At 40.8% G+C, this 21,862-nt stretch overlaps 1 protein-coding gene across 8 annotated transcripts in view; it reads right to left on the bottom strand.

Annotated features, from left to right (window-relative positions):
* SAMD7 (sterile alpha motif domain containing 7) overlaps positions 1 to 14,812 on the bottom strand; it is an 85,046-nt gene extending 70,234 nt beyond the window's left edge. For 7 of the 8 annotated variants that reach the window (XR_014824301.1, XR_014824303.1, XR_014824302.1 and 4 more), the window contains exons 1-2: positions 14,758 to 14,812; positions 14,588 to 14,678 (exon numbers count right to left, since the gene is read on the bottom strand). The gene's annotated coding sequence lies outside the window, so the exon portion shown is untranslated. Of the gene's footprint in view, positions 1 to 12,866; positions 12,913 to 14,587; positions 14,679 to 14,757 lie in introns of all 8 variants that reach the window. The other variant, XM_084990252.1, reaches the window with a different exon arrangement.
* Between the last annotated feature and the right edge of the window lie 7,050 nt (positions 14,813 to 21,862).

The raw sequence follows: 21,862 nt of genomic DNA, 5'->3' as shown, positions 1-21,862 counted from the left end.
TTAAAAAGAGTTGTAAAATTATGGGTGTAAAGGGAAGGCCCAAGAATGGGGATCATAGAGCCGTTGGACAACCCAGTGGTTACTATAAAAACCTGTCGCATACTAGATCCTGCCACCTTAGTACCTACAGAAACAGGGCCCTTGGAACATGATTGTATAGAAACAGTTGTCTATTCCAATCTCTTGACTTAGAGCATGAGCCTCCCTGAATGCTGAAGAGGACTGGTTCATGGACAGGAGTAGTTCTATGAGGGAGGGAAATAGGCTGGCAGGATACATGGTAACCTCCCTGACTCAGTAATAGAAAAAAGAAGTCTACCCCCAGGGACTCCTGCTCTAAAGGTTGTGCTAAAAACCCTCACCTGAGCCTTTGGGCAGAGATGATCTCATGAGCAAGGGCACCTGTTTCTTGTTTCCATGCCCTCAGGTGTGAGCCCAGTAAAGCTTTGCCTGAATTACTTGTCTGGCCTCTTATCATTTTTCTATTGATTAAAGAGTTCAAGGAGTTCCCATCGTGGTGCAGTGGTTAACGAATCTGACTAGGAGCCATGAGGTTGTGGGTTCAATCCCTGGCCTTGCTCAGTGGGTTAAGGATCTGGCATTGCCGTGAGCTGTGGTGTAGGTCGCAGATGTGGCTCGGATCCCACGTTGCTGTGGCTCTGGCGCAGGCCGGCGGCTACAGCTCTGATTAGACCCCTAGCCTGGGAACCTCCATATGCCATGGGAAGCTGCCCTAGAAAAGGAAAAAAGACAAAAATAAATAAGTAAATAAAATAAAATAGGAGTCCAAGATCCCAGATCAGAAACAGAATCTATAAACTTCAAATGGTGGTCGCTCAGGGATACGAAGAGTCAGGGCTAAGTTCTGGTGACAATCAAGCACATCAAAAGTAGCTGGCGAGAAGTTCTCTACTCAGGGGTATGATGATACCTGACATCCGCAGGAAGCAGTTAGAGAAGCTGGACCAGCGCCCCTCAAAAACAAGGAGAAAGACAACAAACAGGAGGGATTTGTCACCAGCAAAGCCCATTCATTCCCAGGAAATAAAAACAGAATCTGGTAATAAAGTCCAACCTTCTTTTCCCTTGTGCTTTATCTAGTTCCACTTGCTCATAGGGTGTAGCATGCAGAGGTCTAGCACCTGGCACTTCAGACCAGAGTTCCTGGTGTGAAACGACTGCACCCTGACATCTCAGCTCAGCAGGCTGCATGCAGAAGCACTGCACCCAAACTGCGATCTGGAGCCAGAGCCCTGAGTGGCAGAGCTGCACTAGTCCTGCAAGAACTCCGTACCCACCCCACCGCCATGAGATCTCTCCTTTCTCTGATCAAAGAATAAAGCTTCCTTTTGCTCCTGTATGGAACTCAGTTTCATTCTATTGGCACTAGTGACACCAGGCAGGAGGATAGTTGTTGGGACCCAACTGGGGAAGGTGGGTAACACAAAGACTTGTACACAAATGGATACAGCAATTTTGTGTGCAATAGCCAAAACCTGGAAACGACCCAATGTCCATCAACTAATGAGTGAATAATCAGGTTTTGGTGAATCTATATAGTAGAATATTACTCAGCCATAAAAATGGACAAATGAATGATAAATTCAACATAGATAAATCTCAAAATAATTTTGCAAAATAGTACATACTGTAATGAGTCATTTATATAAAACTCTAGAAAATGCAAACTAAGCTATAATGAACAAAACAGATTAGTGTTTGAAGTGTGGAAGAATGGGGGTAAATTACAAAAGGGCATGAGGAAACTTTGGGGAAGATGATGATATGTTTATTATCTTATTATAGTTTCACAGGTATATACATATATCAAAACTCATCAAATTCTATACTCCAAATTATGTACTCTATGTGCAGTTTATTGTGATAAAATACACCTCAATAAAATTGGGGAAGGAAAAAGAAAACAAAATTGTATGTATTCAAAACACAAGGGTTAAGGCATTCATAATAAGCTAATTGAAAAACTAGGAGTTCCCTCTGTGGTGCAGTGGGTTAAGAACCTGACTGCAGTGGCTCAGGTTACTACAGAGACAAGGGTTCAATCCCCAGCCTGGCACAGTGTGTTAAAGGAGCCAAAGTTGCAGCTTGGATTCAGTCTCTGGCATGGGAACACCCTTATGCCACAGGTGTGGTCATAAAATAATAATAATAATAACAATAAACTTTTTTTTGACCATGCATGTGGCATGAAGTTCCCCAGCTAAGGATTAAACCCATGTCACAGTGGTAACCAGAGCCTCAGCAGTATCTGGTCCTTAACCCACTGAGCTATGAGGGAACTCCAAAACTAAAATTTTTTGAATATCCAAATACAGTTAATTTGAGTATGCATGCAAATATAGCCTAATACCAAATAGCAAATTATTTGCATTTGCTTATTTCATGCTTATTTCATTTGCTTATTTCATGCTTTCCCTTCCTTCCTCCCATATCCAAACTATTTTGTTGGGGAGGAAAAATCTTTCCTTCTACCTTTCTATGTTCTCAGCTGGGGCCCCTGTAACAAGGACAAATTAATAAGAGAAAAACCAGCAGATATTTGAATGGCAGCTATACTCAGCATTATAACACTAATGCACACCAAACAGACATTTGTTAACATGCATATCTCTTATATGCATGGGAAAAACTTGAGGAAAGAGAAAAGTAACTAGAAAAATGTGGTTTAGAACTCCTGCTTTCTATCCAGAGAAAACCATGACTCGAAAAGATGCATCTCCTCCAATGTTCATTGCAGCACTATATGCAATAGCCAAGACATGGAAACAACCTAAACGTCCATTGACAGAGGAGTGGATAAAGACGATGTAGTACCTATACACAATGGAATATCACTCAGCCATCAAAAGGAAAGAAATTAATGTCATTTGCAGCAATATGGATGGACCTAGAAATTATCATGCTAAGTGAAGTCAGTCAGACAATGAAACACCAACATCAAATGCTATCACTTACATGTGGAATCTAAAAAAAGGACACAATGAAATTCTTTGCAGAACAGATACTGACTCATAGACTTTGAAAAACTTATGGTTTCCAAATGAGACAGGTTCGGGGGTGGGGGGATGCGCTGGGGGCTTGGGATGGAAATGCTGTAAAATTGGGTTGTGATGATCATTGTACGACTATAAATGTAATAAAATTCATTTAAAAAAAGAAAAAAGTGTTCAATTGCATTGGGCAAATTGAAAAAAAAAAAAACTCCTCCTGCTTATATACCATCTTCAACAAAAAGCCAATAAATTTGTGGAGAAACGACAGGACGAAGAGAAGTAGTTTTAGGCTTCTAAGGGTGGCAAATTGTGGGAAGGTAAATATATGGGAAGAAACTAATAGAGTAAGGTTTGTTTTCAGAATCCTTGGGTGCAGTCACTGGCCTGATAAATGGGCTATAATCATCTCTAGTAAAGGGAAATTTATATCTTGCCTTTACACAGAAAAGATGGACAGAAGAGACAGCTTTTCCTTTTTGCTTCTTAATTGCCTTCAGCTCAAAATAACTTTATGTCAAAGAGGCATGTTTTGGGGTAACATATCCTGTTTTCCTCCTCCTTCATTACTCAGCTGGGGAATTTTTTTCTTTTAATTATTTTGTGGAGTCTCTTAATATTTACTTATTGAAAAACTATAAGAGGGCTTTTCATTGGCCCCAAATCTCTTCTCTAGGAGACACTGAGCCCAGATCAGTAGGACTACACTTAAGTTGCTGCATCCTGCTGAAACTATCCTGTTTTACAAAAGTACTATTGAAAAGGAGTTAACGATGTTTCTGGTTTTGCAAAATATTTACCAGATAAAACAGCTGGAGCCTCAGTAACATTGGGAAAAATGGATATGAAGCCAAAGATTACAAGAAATGTTTGTATATCTAATTAACCTTTGTCTCCAAAGCCTTAAAGAATGTATCTAAAACTGGATTTAAAAAAAAAAATCTATGTTATGGCCAAATTACTCTGAAAATAGACCCACTGAATAAAACACCTAAAGTTTCATTAGCAATCAAGGGAACAGTGCCCTGACCGCATTTTAAAAAAATGGCGCAGAGTTTCCTTGTTTTCCTAGACCACAACAGTTAATCATGAAGGGTTCTCTTAGTGCAGAACATGGTCTTCCAGTCAATCATGCCCAAACCAGTGGGTTAATTTAACGTAATCATGTGCAGAAACCTGGTATTGTGTGTAAATGATACGGTTCTTTACCACAGATTTGGGAATCGGTGGTAATGTCGACTCTCCAAAACGTCTACCTTCATTTAATGTATAAATCACATAAAGCTTCTTTAAAGAACAAAAAAGTTGGTAGGTTTTGGCTGTGCGTTTGGTCTTGATGTCAATGATATACTTTCTCAGTGAGGAAAAAGAAAGATGTTAAAAAACCAGAGCAAAATCCCTCCTTTCCCACAGTCCAGGAGTTCTTTCAGATTGTTTGTTTCCATTCAATCATGTTTACTTTTATCCAGTCAGTGTGGTGCAGAAGACAGTGATTAATAGGTATAGAATGTCAACCCTGAGGGCTTTACTAGAACCAGTGGCACAGTACTTTATAACCAAAGGATGGGGAGGGGAGGGTAAAGGAGCTTGTTTTCTAGATTTAGAGCAAAGTAACAATATGTAGTATGGGAGTCAGAGAGATAAATATTGTGCAAATGAATCTACAAAAATATAAATCATGGAGTTCCCACCATGGCTCAGCTGAAACAAATCTGACTAGCATCCATGAGGACACAGGATCCATCCCTGGCCTCGCTCAGTGGGTTACGGATGCAGCATTGCCGAGAGCTGTGGTGTAGGTTGCAGACTCAGCTTGGATCCTGAGTTGCTGTGGCAGCTATAGCTCTGATTCGATCCCTAACCTGGGAACTTCCATATGCCATGGGTACAGCCCATTCTATTGTCAACAAATGTCTATTGAACTTCCACTACATGCTCCATCAGCAGTTATAATCAAAGTGTGCTGTGCTGGGCAAGATGCAATATATACCAAGGTGTGAGGTGCCCTCCTACCCAGAGTTTTATACCCTGGTTGTAGAGATAAACACACAAGGTAACAATTAGATCAGAACAGAGATGAAGCAGATATGGTATTGTATTATTATTAGAGTATTGCATTATTATTATATTGGGTCAGAGCAGAGGTATGGCAAAACATTCAGAAGATTGAGAGGTCCCATTGGTTTTTTTGTTTTTTTTTGTTTTTTTCGTTTTGTTTTTTTTGTTTTGTTTTTTTTTTTTTTTGCTTTTTAGGGTCTCACTGGTGGCATATGGAGTTTCCCAGGCTAGGGGTCGAATTGGAGCTACAGCTGCTAGTTTACACCACAGCCACAGCAATGCAGGATCCAAGCTGAGTTTGCAGCCTACACCACAGCTCATGGCAACACCAGATCCTTAACTCACTGAGTGAGGCCAGGGATCAAACCTGCATCCTCATGGACACTAGTCGGATTCGTTTCTGCTATGCCACCACAGGAACTCTGAGAGATCCCTTCTGTTACAGAAAATGTTTGTGTCTTCCCAGAATTCATATGTTGAACCTAATCCCCAGTGTAATGGCCTTTGAAGGTGGGGACTTTGGGAGGTGATTAGGTGGTGAGGGCAGAACTCTCAAAAATAGGGCTCATAGAGTTCCTGTCGTATTGTAGTGCTAATAAACCTGACTAATATCCATGAGGATGTGGGTTTGATCCCTGGCCTCGATCAGTGGGTTAAGGATTTGGTGTTGCCATGAGCTGTGGTGTAGGTTGCAGATGCGGCTCAGATCCCGCGTTGCTGCGGCTGTGGCATAGGCTGGCGGCTGCAGCTCCCATTCAACCCCTAGCCTGGGAACTTCCATATGCTGTGGATTCAGCCCTAGAAAGCAAAATCAGTCAAAAAACAAAATGAAACAAAACAAAAATCGCGTTCATGTCCTAAAAGAGACCCCAAAGAGCTCCCTGGGCCCCTTCTGCAATGTAAGAACACTGTGAGATCAAGACAGCTGTCTGTGAACCAGGCACTGAATCTCTAGTAACTTGATCTTAGATTTTCCAGCCTCTAGACCATGAGAAATAAATTTCTGTGTTTATAAGCCACCCAGTCTTTTAGAGAAGCCTGAAGGGACTAAGACAACTCCTCCTGCCTGTACCCCAGAAGTCTTTGTGGATCTGGTGTGATCTGAGCCTATAAGCTCCAGAAGAATACAGTCATGTGGTATCCTTAACACCGACATTATTGTTCATTATTTCCTGGCTTGAAACTAGGTTTGTGGTTATGTTAAATGTTTGGGACCCTCGCTGGTATAAACTTCTTTACTTCTTACAACTGCCTTACTCCTTTCCTACAACTGCCTCCCTCCCCCATCAAGGTTTAAAGAAAGAGAGAACCAAAGAATGTCCATTGTGAAATTTTTAAATGAGTTAAGTATAAATGATTGAGAAATATAAGGATTTTATTTCCCAGCCCACAGGGAAAATATGTGGCCAGTGCAGCTTGCTGTTTGCCATAGGAGGCACATTTGGGCAGGGAGTGAGGTGGAGGGAACATTTGACTAGGATCCTGGCATGGTCTTCTCTTTGCCACATGTTAAGCTGATTGCTGTCCAGGACACTTTCTGCTGTTGAATACATTGATGGTCATTCCCACCTGCTTTGATTAAATAACTTTCTTGGGGGAAAAAATTAGACATTGTTAATTAGGTATTTCTCTAGAAAAATCTAGTGGAATCAATTCTGTTTTGGTGTTGTGTAGTAAAGAATCTACCTTTTACTGCAAAAAAGAAAGTCTGGCCTTGGTCCTCAGCTTCCTGACAGGCAAATATTTGTTAGGCTGGGGGCCTTGGGTCAGGCATATGGTCACAAAGTGATGTAGGGTGGGCATATGAGGTGGCTTCAGTTGACCTCTTGAGGGCTGGAACCTGAAATTACCCACTGGATAAAGACTGGACACTAAGGCTTGGGTAAACTTCCTTGGTAGGTGATATTCAATGTATATTGTCACATATTGAGGCCAAAAAAGTGACAGTGTCATGACTCCATGTGGAGAAGAAAAACAAACTCTGCATTTTGTACTCTCTTGGACTCAGCCATGTGTATATCTTCCCTTACCTGATTCTAATCTGAATCCTATAGCTGTATTAAAGCATAACTGGTGAGATTTCAGTGAGTCCTGTGAGTTCTTCCAGCAAATTATCAAACCTAAGAGTTGTCTTAGGAACCCCAGAACTTGCAACTGGTGTCAGAAGTGAGGGTTGTCACTTGTGTGGACTGTTTCTTCTAACCTCTCGGTTGGCTAAATTTTCACAGATATAAAAGCATTATATGTATTGCCGAAGAGGGTGTGGAGAAAAGGGAACCCTCCTATACTGTCAGTGGGAGTATAAATTGACACAACCAATATGGAGAACAGTATAGAGGGTCCTCAGAAAACTAAAACTAGAACTACCATATGACCTAGCAATCCCACTCCTGGGCATCACTCCAGTGAAAACCATAATTTTAAAAGATACATGTACCCCCAAATTCATTGCAGCACTATTTACAATAGTCAAGACATGGAAGCTAAATGTCCATTAACAGAGGAAAGGATAAAGAAGATGTGGTACATATATACAATGGAATATTACTCATCCATAAAAAAGAATGAAATAATGCCATTGGCAGTAACATGGATGGACTTTGAGATTATCGTACTGAGTGAAGTAAGTCAGACAGAGAAAGACAAATATCATATGACATCACCTATATGTGGAATCTAATAAGAATGACACAAAGAAGTTATAAAACAGAAACAAAGCCAATTTTATGGTAATGTAGGGGAAACTGCTAGGTGGGAGGAAGATTTGGGAGGATGGGGATAACATATACACACTACTGTATGGCACCAGCAAATCTGCTCAATAGTTTGTAATAACCTATATGGGAAAAAAAGAATGGGAATATATATGTGTGTGTGTATAAAAGTATAAAACTACATATATTGTTATATAGCTACTATATATAGTTATTATAGGTATATATAGTTAGATATAATTAGGTATATAGTTAGAGATATATATAGGAGATAGCTGTACACCTGAAACTATTACAACATTTTAGGTCAACTATATGCCAAGAAAATTTTTTTAAAAAAGCACATTTGTATGGCTTGCAAAAATCCCAACCAGCTCAGCTTTCCTGCCTAAGGTCTATTAATCCTGATCTCTCCTAATGAAGAGCAGGCTAGGATATTTCTTTCAATATTTTGGTTGGGAGAAATCATATAATAATGAAGATTAAGGGCAATTTGGAAAAAGAGGACACATACACACATAAGGATGTCCATCAAAGTATTTACAGAAAGAGTGAATAGAGAACTGATTACTTAAATTATGATAGTCCATAAAGTGAGTACCATTTGAAAAATCACACAGGTATTTATGTCCCAACATGAAAAGATCTCCAAAATAGTTTATTAAGTTATAAGAGCAAGTGCAAAGTTAGAACTTCTTGAATTAAAAAAAAAATTAGGAATAACCCTGAAGCAAAAGGGTCAGTGCTCTAGTGAAGAAGTAAATAAGTTTAAAGCATTTTCTGGGGGGGGGGGCAATGTATATTTCCTAACTTGGGCATGAAGACTTGCTTATTCGGGGACTTCCTTCCCAGAGAAGGAAGAAAAGCCAGTCCAGAGTGTGTTACAAAGGAGGTTACTTCTATTGTCAATGGTAGTTCTCTCCCCTCTGGAGACCCCCTGAGAAAATGTGTGAAATGGCTTCACAATCATCAGCTCAAGGGACAAAAGAGGGGAATGTGTTTCCACTGCATGACCCCCCAAGCTTCCCTGGGCCAAGGTTTGTCCAGGGGATGTGAATTCCTGGCACTTCTAGGCTTGCACCCACAGTAGAATGTCTGGGCAGCTCCCTCCAGCATCCCTCAAGGTGGGAGCAGAGAAGTTCCAGGGCAGAGAACAGAGCTCCTGGGTTCAGCCAAGGTGGTGCTGTCCCGTTAGGCCTGCACACCCCTGGCTGTCCCAGCAATGCTTGTAGCAAACCATGGGCTGAGAGGATGTTAGATGGGACATGAAGATCCCTGACATGGAGTAAGATTTTGATATGAATCCAAATGCTAGCGCCCCCCCCCCCCCCAGAATAAGTAGGATTTCTGCAATCCCAGATGCAGTCATGACCCAGGAAGACTTGAAGTCAGAATGGAGATGACTAAATCAAGTCATCATTAGGCCAGTATTGGGCTAAGCGTCGGGCTTTCAGCTTCAGCATCCCCTCCACAGCTCTTGTGAGCTTGTTCCTCCCCTTTGTCCCTCATAGTCCTGCCCAGAGAAGCCCAGGCCCAGGAGGGAGATCCACACTCCACCCCCTAGGGTGGGCCACCATCCAAGGCCAGCCTACCTTCCATATCCCCCCAGAGACCCTGACTACCCCACTGCTTCAGCAGAGAACTCTTGCCTCTGAAATTCTTTCATTGTCCAACCACCAATTCTGTATTTAAACATATAGTAGAAAATTGACAGAACACTATAAACCAACTATAATGGAAAAAATAAAAACCATTAAAAAAAAAACATACATGGCCATAAATCTAGGTAATATTTAAGGGTTCACATCTTGTTTCCTCAGCTGGAGGGTTAGTTTCCTGAGAACAAGAGTTATGAACTGTGTTTCTTTACTCCTATCTATACCTGGCAAATGAATTATGGATAACAGATGTTCAATAAACACGTGGTTGATTGTGGATGCCAGCCCCATGCTGCAAAGCTCCAAGAGCAGCTAATTTTAAGGCAAACAAATGAGAACAACCGCACAGCCAGGGTTCGTGTGTAACAAAGGGACTAAATCTGCTTGTCCTCATTAAGGCAGTGAATAGTGATGAGCCAGCTTGGGTAAGCAAATTCTGCTAGTGACCTAAAGTTCATTTTCACAGGGAATTTCTGGTAAAGCTCTGAGCTTAGGACCTCCAAGATAAGAATGCACATTAGCCAGTAGTGAACATGACAATAAAAGTGAAGTGGGGAAAACATGCCTAAGAACAAAGACTGCAATGACTTGTTTTGGGAAGTTAAAACTCAATTCACAAGTTATAGAAAAATCAGTACCTTCCCCAACCTAACCTAAACATTTAGGTCAATGTCGTGGGTAGGGGGTTGTAGCAGACCAGTATTTACAGTCCTCCTTTCCTTCCTAGATCACCTCTTTAATGCAGGTGGCCTTGTGACTTGCTTTGGCCAATGATATGGTCATGGAAGTGAGGCATGTCATTCCCCAACAGGTATATTTGAGAACCAATGGCAGAGTCTCCAAGCTGTCTTCCTTTGTTGCAATAATCATGGCAGCAGGTATCAGATAGAAATGCAGCGAAATTGGAGCAGGAAGGCAGAGTGTCTTCACTCAAGCTGTACTTAACACCGGATGTGAGCAAAGCACTATTAGACACTGGGGCTATGCTAGTGTATATGACAGTCTCTGCTCTCATGGACTTTCCTGTCTGCAGGGCAGACGTGTATTTTTTACTTACATAAATCAGTATTTATCTCTGACTGTGACTCATATTATGAAGGGAAGTAGAACAGGTCAAGAGAGCACATTTCACAGATATCCTGATGTCTAGTGGGAGGGTTGATTTAACAATGAATAGGAGTTATTAGTTAAAGAATATCCCTGACTAGGGTTCTGAGGCAGAGAAGGGAGTCATGAATATGAAAAAGAAAAGGCCAGCATGGCTGGACAAGAGAAAGTGGGGCGCAGTCCAGCAGACTCATGAAACACATAGAAACCACATCATATGGACTTGAAGGCTTTGTTAAAGATTTCAGTCTCTTATTCTAAAACTTATTTGCGTATTCTTGAAACAATTAATGGTCATCTCTCACCCTCCCATCATACTTTTCTTTATTCCAGCAGCTCTTCTGGAGTGGCACTGGGTTCCTTCTTGAATTTGCTACAGGTACTAAATCACAATGGAATCGTGGAGAAATGGATTCTGAGTTGTGTTTCCAGGAAGACCCCAAAGTCACCCCATATTACTGAGCCACCAGGAAAACTGCTGCCCTGTCACAATGAGGCCACTGTCTGGAAGCAGCTGCTGCAGCTGCTACTCTAAACCTCATGCATCAGGAAATTGGATGTCACATGACCTGCCCCTTTCCCCAAATACCTCAGTTGCAAATTCAAGGCTTGCACAAATGTCCTGGATCAGCAGAACCTAAATCACATCCAGAACCTAGTTTTGGGGGAGGCTGGGAAAAGGCATTGTAAGTCTGTAGTCTCTGCAGTAGGGAAAACCTTCTGGAAGGGGGTTGAAAGAGGTTTTGAGTGTATAATTCATGGTGCACATCCCTTCACATATCAAAAGAATCAAAGTGAGAATTTGGAAAGAATCAAATGCCCAATTTGGAAAGTCATCCAACTCTCTCTTTAGCTCTTTAAAACTCCATACTGGTCTGGTGCCACTTTCCTTGTCTTTACATTATCTTTTCCCTTATCAAGAATAAAACCACTGTGAAGAACCCATCATGGCACAGTAGAAATGAATCCAACTAGGAACCATGAGGTTGCGGGTTTGATCCCTGGCCTTGCTCCATGGGTTAAGGATCTAGCATTGCTGTGATCTGTGGTGTAGGTTGCAGACATGGCTCAGATCTGTAGGCCAGCAGCTGTAGCTTGGATTAGACCCCTAGCCTGGGAACCTCCATATGCTGCAGGTGTGGCCCTAAAAAGCAGCAACAACAAAAAGAATAAAACCGCTGTAAAAAAATGTGAATTTCTCCATTTCTTTTGCACTTGGATAAAGCATGTGCCTTTCTATTTCTTGCTTTAGGAACAGTAAAAGCTGTAAGAGGGCAGGTTCTTTGATACAGATGAGCTTTGTCAGAACCCAGCACTGTGCAAGGTACATATATATATTATTATACAAGTGTTGTTTCATTAAGTTCCTCTATAAGGAAGCTACTCCAGACTGTTTGGAGAACATTTAAGAGGGAGCCTAAGTATTGCAATTGGGACAAGCTACATTGACCAGAGAAGTGTAAATACTTCAAATCTCTCTGGGCCTATATTGTTTTCTGTGACTAACTGGACAGCATGTTTTTAACTCTGCATTTCCTTTATCTTAGGCTGTTTTTGTGATCAGGATATGTCCAAATAGCCCTTCAATGCTCAGAATTTTGTGTAAGTCTTGATGTTCTCCTGGTGCTGGCCACAGAGGAGGTGTTATTTCAGTTAGGAAATTGTTTGGAGAATCTAAACCCATTTGAGGACTTTTTGAGCTCAGATGGATACATTCCTTATGCTGCAATTTGCCAATAAGGAGACAAATTCACTGCAGGAAACAACTGAGGAGCAACAACCCCCAAATGGAAGTGAAGATCCTTGCGGGCAGGTTTGTTACTACAACCTTCGATGACCACTCACTACATAATGAGATGCACGGGTGTGTGATGATAAGGGACTAAGTATTAGGGGTTGTGGAGAGGCCAGGAAGCTACTGGCTGCACCTGAGATCCTGCACTCAAGACTGGTCTCTGTTCTCTCTGTTCCGTGGGGACCCCAGAGAGGCCTTAGGCACAAGCCGAGGGCCCCACAGCAAAGAGCAACCATCCTTTCTACTCCCTGGCAGTCATTTCTAGATCTTCCCATGAACATCCAATTGGCCATAAAGTTAGGAAATGATGCAGTAAATGGCAGCAACCTCATAGTCCTGATGGTTGATGATGATTATGATCATGATGACATCAGAATCTAACATTTATTGAAGGCTTGATATGTCACAGACGTTATAATAAGCATCTGACATGCATCATCTCATCTAATCATCACAAACACCCTGCTCTTTGTATTTATATTATTATAACTTCTATTTATAGAAGACATTGAGTGAGACTTACAGGTTATAGATGTCCAGAATCACATGAAAAAGTAGCTGAGAAAAACCTAAATGCAATAAGTAAGACTTTGTTCAAGCAACATATTTCAACTCTTTTTATTCTTTTCTTAAAAATAAAGTATAGTAGATTTACAATACTGTGCCAATTTCTGCTGTACAGCCAAGTGACCTAGTCGTACATATGGATGTATACATTCCCTTTCTATTATCTTCCATCATGGTCTATCCCAAGCCATCTCTTTTATTCTTTGGTCTAGTATTTACCTCTGCATTCCTAAATAATACACTTACAATTTTAGATATCATCTATTGTGTTCCTGTTGTGTTGGGCAAATGAGAATTTATTTCTGTAAACCTCTACAAATTTCCCCTTTCTACAGCCCTTCAATGTGATTATTCCAGAGTTTAATATAACACTTACTGTTACATTATTATGGCTATGCAAACTCTGCTCCGTGGAGTTCCATGGTGACTCAGCAGGTTAAGAATTCAGCATTGTCACTACAGCAGCTTGGTCACTGCTGTGGTGCCAGTTTGATCCCTGGCCTGGAAATTCCACGTGCCATAGGCATAGCCAAAACAAAACAGAAACTTATTACTCTTTACCTATCACCTTCCCCTCACCCCCACTTTCCTGTGCTTCTCTAATCCTTAAGCAATTATTAGTCTACTTTGTTTGTCTCTATATTTGCCTATTCTAGATATTTAATATAATTGGAATCTTATGTGTAGAGTTTTATGTCTGGCCTCTTTCACTCAGCGTAATGTTTTCAATGTTCATCCATATTCAAGCCTATATCAGTACTTCATTACTGTTTTAGGACCAAACGACATTCCATTGTATGAAATCATATTTTGTTTACCATTCATCAATTGATGGACATTTGGATTGTATTTACCTTTTGGTGGTCTGGATATTCCTCAGAACTACTGACAAACAAATGTTGGTTTGTCTTTGTCTATCTTCTATTCATAGGTCTCATTTTCTCTCTTGTCCTTTTTATATCACAGAACAGGTTTTTGTTGTTGTTGTTGTTTGCTTTTTAGGGCCACATGGCCACACATGGAGGATTCCAGGTTAGGGGTGGAATTGGAACTGTAGTTACCAGCCTACGCCACAGCCACAACAATGCCAAATCTGAGCCGCATCCATGACCTACACCACAGCTCACAGCAACACCTGATCCTTAACCCGCTGAGCAAGGCCAGGGATCGAACCCACAACCTCATGGTTCCCAGTCAGATTCGTTAACCACTGAGCCTTGAACCCACACCCACAACCTCATGGTTACTAGTCAGATTCGTTTCTGCTGTGCCATAATGGGAACTTCTCATAGAATAGTTTTTAAACATCTGCAAATTCTTTGATACTCCTTCCTTCAAAGAGCAGAACTCTATCCTCACCAAGAGGACAGGCTGAAATTTCCCTCACCGCGAGTATGGGCTGGACTTTGAGGATCACTCCTAATGATGAGAATGTGGTGGAAGGGATGATGTGTGACCAGCTCTTCACAGCTATCACAGTTTTCTCCTTCCCTCACTTATGAATCCTGGACTCCGACAAATCCAGTGGCATTTCATGAGAATGGAACAGGCAGCCCTAGGAAGAGGCCCACATGGTGTAGCCAGGAAGAGGAGGCTTTGCTGTGGTCATGATGGAGAGTGAAATGATACTGCCTCGTGCTTTTTGAAACTACATTTTCTGCCCCTTCCCCTCTTTACCTGTATCACCTCTTGCCTTTGCTTGTAGTGTCTCTGTGCTGCTCAATTTAGATTTCACTGCCAGCAGATCCTTCTCTGGAGGGACTTTGTCCTAGAAAAGAGAGTCAATTGATTACTTCTGAGATTTAACAGGGCCCACACTGTTCCACACAGTCTAATCTTTCCTTTACCTTCACCCTTAGAACCCCCTTCCAGCTCTGGCACTGCTTCCCAGAAAGATCAATTAGCTTTCTATGCTGAGTGGGGATGTTTAGATTTTAGGGTTAAGCACCTTTGGTGGCTGAGTTATCAGTTTGCTGGTGTTCCATGCCACCAGAAAAACTTGTCTCCTGCCAGCTTGCTGATAATATGTGGACTTGTTGCTTGCTGATAATATGTGGACTTGTTGCTGTCAGTGAATCAGCCCTTTTCCTTGTATTTTGGAGTAGTATACCTTACTACTTTTATAGTAGATAATTGCTGTGCATTTGTTGTGGTTGTGGTTAATCTTGGGGGATTAGATTCAAAACCACTCGATTGCCACTTTAATCTTGCTCAGAAACTATCACATTTTTAATTTCTAGAAATTAAATTCTAGAATTAAATTAAATTTCCTTTGTTCTCTGGATTTCCCTTTTCTCGCTTCTTCCTCTTTTTTTCATTTTTTCAAGTTTTATTGAAGTGTAGTTGATTTACAATGTTGTGATCACTTCTGCTGTACAACAAAATGAGTCAGTTATACAAATACAAACATCCATTCTTTTTCAGATTCTTTTCCCATATAGATTATCACAGACTATTGGGTAGATTCCCTGTGCTGTACAGCAGGTCCACACTGGCCAGTCATTCCATATATTTCATTGTGCATATGCCAATCCCAGCCCCCCGTCTATCCCTCCCTCTCCACCTGTCCCCTTTGGTAACCATAAGTTTTTCAGTCTGCGAGTCTGTTCCTGTTCTGCAAATAAGTTCTTTCTTTAGATTCTACATATAAACGATATCATGTTTGTCTTTCACTATCTGACTAACTTTACTTAGTATGATAAAGTCTAGGTCCATCCATGTTAGCTTTTCTTACATCTACTGATTCTTGGTTTATGAATCTAGGAGCTCTCTAAGTATAATAGTGATTTTAAAAATTCTCTTCTTCTCCTTACATCATCCAAGTTCCCTTTTTCTTATTGTTTCTCCATCTCATTTTCATGTCAGAGGGTTTCCTCAACTATCTTGAGGTCTTTGGCCCTCTAAGCACATGTACAATGAGACATCGCGTTGGGAGTTCTGTGTATATGCATAGGACTTGCCAATCAGTGGGCTTCTCTGTAAATGCTCAGGCAGCAACAGATTCATTTAGTTGAGGAACTCTACACAATCAATGTCTGTAGGGTTTTTCTCTTTGGCTGGTCAGTTTCCCAGATAAGTGTCCTCTCACATACCTCAATGGGGAGGGCAGGGCAGGGTGGGGGCGGGGAGAGGGCAATTTAGCTTGGTTTCCTGTGTGTTCTTAGAGGAGCTAAAGGAGTAATAGGGATGGATGGTTCCATACATAGACTTTATGCAAACTTCCTATTTAGCAAGATACTTAAAACATGACCAGTGTCAGAGTTCCTGTTGTGGCTCAGCAGTAATGAACCTGACTAGTATCCATGAGGATATGGATTCAATTCCTGGCCCTGCTCAGTTGGTTGAGGATCCAGTATTGCTGTGGGCTGTGGTTTTTGTAGGTCACAGATGCAGCTCAGATCTGGTGTTCCTGTGGCTGTGGCATAGGCCGGCGGCTGCAGTTTGGATTCAACCCCCAGCCTGGGAACTTTCATATGCTGTGGCTTTTTTTTAGGGTGCAGCCCTAAAAAGCAAAGCAAAATAAAACAAAAACACGACTGGTGTCTCTGAATCCAGATCCTCTATGTTTCAACCTGTTCTGAGAAATAATTTCTCTAGTTTTTCCAAGGTGGGGTCAAGGACTGGGGTGAGAAGTGGAATTTAATGGTTTACCTTCTTATACTTTAAAACTAATCATCCTGTTCTTACCTACACCCACCTATTCCTTCAGAGCTACCTGGTACAATTACTGGTTCACTTACTGAAACTTTAGGATCCTGAAATTTGAAAAATTTGTTACCCCAACCATTACAGGCAATTAACCATAGTGTCAAGAAAACCAACCCACATGCTCTCTAGATTCCAAATTTTGGTTGGCATCTATCCAGTTCTCTTTATCCTTACAAATTTGTAACATGGTTGTGTGTGTTTTTTAATTCCTAAACTGTTTAAATGGGGTTCAAAAAGGAATGAAGGTAAACATATATTTATCTTTTAAAGTTTGTTTTTTAGGGATGCACCTACAGCAAATGGAAGTTCCCAGGCTAGGGGTCAGATTGGAGTTACAGCTGCCAGCCTATGACACAGCCTCAGCAATGTGGGAATGGGCTGCATCTGTGACCTACACCACAGCTCATGGCAATGCTGGATCCTTAACCCACTGAGCAAGGCCAGGGATCAAACCTGCATCCTCACTGATAGAAGTCAGATTCTTAATCCACTGAGCCACAACAGGAACTTCCCTTTGCCATCTTTTTAATAGTTTTGTCATCCTTTTAATAAATCCCATTTCTGCTTAAATTAACTGATAATAGTAATATTAACTACAATTACAGAAATATCTCTACAATAACATGTTTTCAAGGGTTCTCGGTAGGGCTGAGGTAAACCCATCAGACTTGTAAAACACAAGACATTGCATGCCACTCAGTGACTAAAGTAAGTTTAAAAAAATTACCTAGGGGAGGTGGGATTAAGACAGTGGAATTAAGTACTGAAGCTCAACTTCACTCCTAAAAACAACAAAATTTACAGTGAAATGCTGAGCAATTTTCAACCAAATGGACCAGAAACTATCAAAAAGATATCCTACTCCAGAAGACAAAGAGGAGGCCACATCAAGAGGTAGGAGGGGTGATTACACAATGTAATCAACCTCATACCTCCCCAGTGGGAAGCCCCACAGACTGAAAAGTAACTATCACAGAGACTCACCAACAGGAGTGAGAGTTCTGAGCCCCACATCAAACCCCCACCCATGGGGACCTGGCACTGGGAGAAAGAGCCCCTGGAGTGTCTGGCATTGAAGGCCAGTGGGGCTTGTGTGCAGAAGCTCCATAGGACTGGGGGAAATGAAGACCATGTTCTTAAAAGGCACACACAGACTTTCATGTGCACTGAGTCCCAGGGCAAATCAGTCTCCATACGAATCTGGGTCAAACTTGACCGCAGTTCTTGGAGGACCTCCTGGGAAAGTAGGGGTGAATGTGGCTTGTTGTGAAGGAAGGACACTGGAAGCAAAGCTCTTGGGAATATTCATCAGCTGCCTTTCTCTGGAGGTGGCCATTTTGGGAAAATCTGGCCCCACCCATCAGCACTGAGAAGCCCCAGGCCAAACAACAATCCAGGTGGGATTACAGCCCCACCCCTCAATAAACAGGCTGCCTAAAGACTCCTCAGGCACACAGCCACCTTTAATATCACCCAGAGACAAAGACCCACCCACCAGAGGGATAGGAATCAGCTCCACCTACCAGTGGGCAGGCATCAGCCCCTCCCACCAGGAAGCCTACAGCAAGCCCCTGTACCAACTTCAGCCACAAGGGGGGCAGACACCAGAAGTAACAGAGGCTACAACCCTATTATCTGTAAAAAGGTCACCACACCAAAAACCTATCAAAATGAAAAGACAGAGAACTATAACTCAGATGAGGGAGGAAGAAAAAACCCCAGAAAATCAGCTAAGTGATCAGGAGATTCTCAGCCTCCAGGAAAAAGACTTTAGAGTGTTGATGCTGAAGATGATGCAAGACATTGGAAATAACCTGGAGGCAAAGATGGATAACTTACAGGAAACACTCAGCAAAGAGATAGAAGATATCAAACTTAAGCAAGAAGAGATGCAAAATACAATAACTGAAATAAAAAATTCACTAGAAGCAGCCAACAGCAGAATACAGGAGGCAGAAGAACGAATAAGTGAGGTGGAGGAGAGATCAGTGGAAATCACGGACGTGGAACAGAAAAGAGGAAAAAGATTGAAAACGAAGAGAGTCTCAGAGAACTCTGGGACAATGTTAAGTGCACCAACATCCGTCTTATAGGGGGTGCCAGAAGGAGAAGAGAGAGAGAGAGAAAGGGACAGAAAAACTATTCCAAGAGATAAGAGCCAAAAACTTCCCTAACATGGGAAAGGAACCACTCACTCAAATCCAGGAAGTGCAATGAGTACCATATAAAATAAACCTGAGGAGGAACACCCCGAGACACATATTACTCAAATGGACCAACATTAAAGACAAAGAGAAAATCTTGAAAGCAGCTAGGGAAGAGAAACAAATAACATACAAGGGAATCCCGATAAGGTTATCAACAGATTTTTCAGCAGAAACTCTGCAGGCCAGAGGGAGTGGCATGATATATTTAACATGATGACAGGAAAAACCCTCCAGCCAAGATTACTTTACCCAGCAAGGCTCTCATTCAGATTTGAAGGAGAAAGTCAAAAGCTTCACAGAGAAGCAAAAGCTAAGAGAATTCAACAACACGAAACAAGCTTTACAACAAGTACTAAAGGAACTTCTCTAGGCAGAAAAGAAAAGGCCACAACTAGAAACATAACTATCACAAATGACAAGGCTCACCCGTATAGGTATATATACAGTAAAGATACGAAATCATCCATGCACAGTCATGCCACCAAAATCAGAAATCGTGAGAAGACGAGGATACAAACACAGGACACTGGCAATGCACTTGCAATTAAGAGACCAACAACTCAAAATAATCTCATATATATATATATGTGTGTGTGTATATATATATATATATATATATATATATATATATAGACTCTTTTTATTTTTTATTTATTTTTTATATATAGGCTCTTATATCAAAACTTCAGAATACCTACAAACCAAAAGTATACAACGGATACACAAACAAATAAGAAAAATCAACTCAAATACAACACTAAAGATAGTCATCAAACCACAAGAGGAGAGAACAAGAGAAGAAGGGAAGGAAAAAGAGCATCAAAACCAAATCCAAAGCATTAATAAAATGGCAATAAGAACATACATATCAATAATTACCTTAAATGTGAATGGACTAAATGCCCCAACCAAAAGACATAGACTGGCTGAATGGATACAAAAACAAGACCCATATAGATGCTGACTTCAAGAGATGCATTTCACTTCTAGGGACATATACAAATTGAAAGTGAGAGGATGGAAGAAAATAGTCCATGCAAACGGGAATCAGAAGAAAGCTGGAGTAGCAATACTCATTTCAGACAAAATAGACTTTAAAGTGAAGAATATTTTAAGGGACAAGGAAGGTCATTACATAATGATCAAAAGATCAATCCAAGAAGAAGACATAACAATTTTAAATATCTATGCACCCAACCTAGGTTCACCACAATATATAAGGCAACTGATAACAACCTTAAAAGGACAAATCAACAATAACACAATAGTAGTGGGGGATGTTAACACCCCACTTACAGCAATGGACAGAACCTCCAGACAGAAAATCAATAAGGAAACACAGGCTCTAAATGAAGCATTAGATCAGATGGACTTAATAGATATTCATAGGACATTCCATCCAAAAGCAAAGGAATAGACATTCTTCTCAAGTGCACATGGAACATTCTCTAAGATTGATCACATCCTGGGATACCAATCAAACCTCAGTAAATTTAGGAACATTAAAATCATATCAAGCATCTTTTCTGACCACAATGGTATACGACTAGAAATCCACAACAAGAAAAAAACTGCAAAAAATATAAACACATGGAGGCTAAACAACATGCTACTAAACGACCAATGGATCACTGAAGAAAGCAAAGAGGAAATTAAAAAATACCTAGAAGCAAATGACAACAAAGATACAACACTCCAAAACCTATGGGATGCAGCAAAAGTTTTTCTAAGTGGAAAGTTACTATAAACTTTCCAGAAACACAAGCCCACCTCAGGAAACAAGAAAAAGCTCAACTAAACAAGCTAACTTTACATCTCAAGAAGCTCGAGAGAGAAGAACAGACAAGACCTAAAGTTAGTAGAAGGAAAGAAATCATAAAGATCAGAGCAGAAATCAATGAAATAGAAACAAAGAAAACCATGGAAAAGATCAAGGAAACAAAAAGCTGGTTCTTTGAAAAGATCAACAAAATTGATATCCCCTAGCCAGACTTCTCAAGCAAAAAAGAGAGAGGACTCTAATCAATGAAATTAGAAATGAAAAAGGAGAAGTAACAACGGACACCACAGAAATACAAAGGATCATAAGAGACTACTATATGCAACTATACACCAATAAAATGGAAAACCTAGAAGAAATGGACAAATTCTTAGAAAACTACAATCTTCCATGACTAAACCAAGATGAAATAGAAAAGATGAATGGACCAATCACAAGAACTGATATTGAAACTGTGATTTAAAAACTTCCAACAGACAAAAGTCCAGGATCAGATGGCTTCGCAGGTGAATTCCACCAAACATTTAGAGAAGAGATAACACCTACCCTTCTGAAACTATTTCAAAAAATTGCAGAGGAGGGATACTGCCAAACTCATTCTATGAGGCCACCATCACCCTGGTACCAAAACCAGACAAAGATACCACAAAAAAAGAAAACTACAGGCCAATTTCATGGATGAACATCAATGCAAATATCCTCAACAAAATACTAGCAAACTGCATCCAACAATACATTAAAAGGATTGTACATCATGATCAAGTGGGATTTATCCCAGGGATGCAAGGGTTCTTCAATATCCGCAAATCCATCAGTGTGATACATCACATTAACAAACTGAAAAATAAAAATCAGTTAATAGACACAGAAAAAGCCTTTGACAAAATCCAACACCCATTTCTGATAAAAACCCTTCAGAAAGTGGGCATAATGGGAAACTACCTCAACATGATAAAGGCCATATATGACAAACCCCCAGCAAACATCATTCTCAATGGTGAAAAGCTGAAGGAATTCCCACTGAGATCAGGAACAAGACAAGGATGTCCGCTCTCACCACTACTCTTCAACATAGTTCTGGAAGTCCTAGCCACAGCAATCAGAGAAGTAAAAGGAATCCAAATTGGAAAGGAAGAAGTAAAACTATCCCTATTTGCAGATGACATGATACTATACCTAGAAAATCCTAAAGACTCTACCAGAAAGCTGCTAGAGTTTATCAATGAATTTGGCAAAGTTGCAGGATATAAAATTAAT

The sequence above is a fragment of the Sus scrofa genome, chromosome 13 (genome assembly GCF_054392235.1).
Source record: "Sus scrofa isolate SSC_HxYL_T2T_F1_AM1 chromosome 13, Sscrofa_HxYL_maternal_Yorkshire_Landrace_v2.0, whole genome shotgun sequence".
NCBI lineage: Eukaryota > Metazoa > Chordata > Mammalia > Artiodactyla > Suidae > Sus > Sus scrofa.
This window is presented reverse-complemented; position numbering and strand designations above follow the sequence as displayed.